Here is a 1,649-nt window from a genome sequence, read left to right as displayed (position 1 = left end):
CCCCCCCCCCCCCCCCTCTTAATATTATCACTGGAAAAACAACAACAACAATCTGATTATAAACATCAATTATATTTAATTAATAGTTACCCACACTGAGCATAATATAGCAGGGCTTGTCTGAGTTTTGATCCAGGTCAAATTCCCTTCAAGTAGCCTGGGCTCAAGCCATGTGAAAATGGGTTCACCACTGCATGGGTTCCTTAGAGATTACCGATCTTTGGATTTAGACGCTTATTAGGTTTACAGCACTTGATAAGCACCCCATGAAAAGCCGCCTCAGAAGTTGCTATTTGCATTCCTCCAGTTGGTTACTAAGACAACTGGGGAGTCCGGATTTCTGAGTTCTGTGGTTGCATCTACCAGTGTGACTTTAAGCAAGTCTCTTCACGCCACTGTTGGTGCATAAACATTCTATGGCATTAGAGCATTCATGAATACTTGGCACCTGAAATCCTCAGTAAAGGAGCATTGTGTGCTGTCTCTCTTTGCTCCCTGTCTTCTCCCCCTGGCCATACCTCCTATCCCTGTTTTTCTTTGGGTCTGTGAGTAATATGGAGCACCAAGATCATGTCCCTGCTCATCCACAGACCAAGGCTGCCTTATATGCAGTTCACCAGCCTTTTATTTTCCCTTGGCTTTATTTCTGAGTGCTGGTCAGTGCTGCCACTGCTATGGTACTGGTGTTGTGTGACCATGGGCAGGTGCAGGGAATTGAGCTGACAAATCCATCCTCTATGTCACCCTGGCTGATTCCAGGCCGGTTCCCACCCAGGAAACGCAGACTTGCAGTCTCCTTGGGAGAAACAGCACCTCCAGCCCGTGCTTAGGGAGGTTACGATTAGAAATGTTTCCTGTGATCACAGGGGGCTGTGGCGAGCTGTTTGTGTGTTTTCTTTTAGGAAAATAAATTAATCTGGACATGAGCCAGCAATGTGCCCTCACAGCCCAGAAGGCTGATGGTATCCTGGGCAGCATCAACAGCAGCGTGGCCAGCAGGACAAAGGAGGTGATTCTGCTCCTCTGCTCTGTGAGACCTCACCTGGAGTACTGCATCCTGCTCTGGAGTCCTCAGCACAGGAAAGACATGACTTGTCAGATCAGGTCTAGAAGAGGCCAGAAAAATGAGCAGAGGCTGGAGCACCTCTGCTGTGAGGACAGGCTGAGAGAGTTGGGGTTGTTCAGCGTGGAGAAGGCTCCAGGGACACCTTATTGCAGCCTTTCAGTACTTAAAGGGGGCTTATAAGAAAGATGGGGACAAACTGTTGTGGCAGGACAAAGGGTAATGGTTTTAAACCAGAAGTGGGTAGAGATAGATTAGATAAAAGAAACACTTTTTGCGATGAGGGAGGTCAAACACTGGCATAGGTTGCCCAGAAAGGTGGCAGAAACAGTCGCGTCAGGCTGGACCTGGCTCTGAGCAGCCTGGTCTAGTTGAAGATGTCCCTTTACACTGCGAGGGGGGCTGCACTAGGTGACCTCTGAAGGTCCCTTCCACCCCAGAGCACTCCGTGATTCTGTGAAACGGGCCGTTTGACCGGCACCAGCTGGAGGCTGCGCCCCCAGCAGAAACGCCCGTCTCGCTCCTCGGCGCTGCCTCTGTTATACCTGCTCGGCCATTACCTGACTCACCTCGCCCCGCGGTCCGG

Source organism: Buceros rhinoceros, unplaced genomic scaffold, assembly GCF_000710305.1.
Source record: "Buceros rhinoceros silvestris isolate BGI_N320 unplaced genomic scaffold, ASM71030v1 scaffold6117, whole genome shotgun sequence".
In the NCBI taxonomy this organism is placed as follows: Eukaryota; Metazoa; Chordata; class Aves; order Bucerotiformes; family Bucerotidae; genus Buceros; species Buceros rhinoceros.
This window is presented reverse-complemented; position numbering follows the sequence as displayed.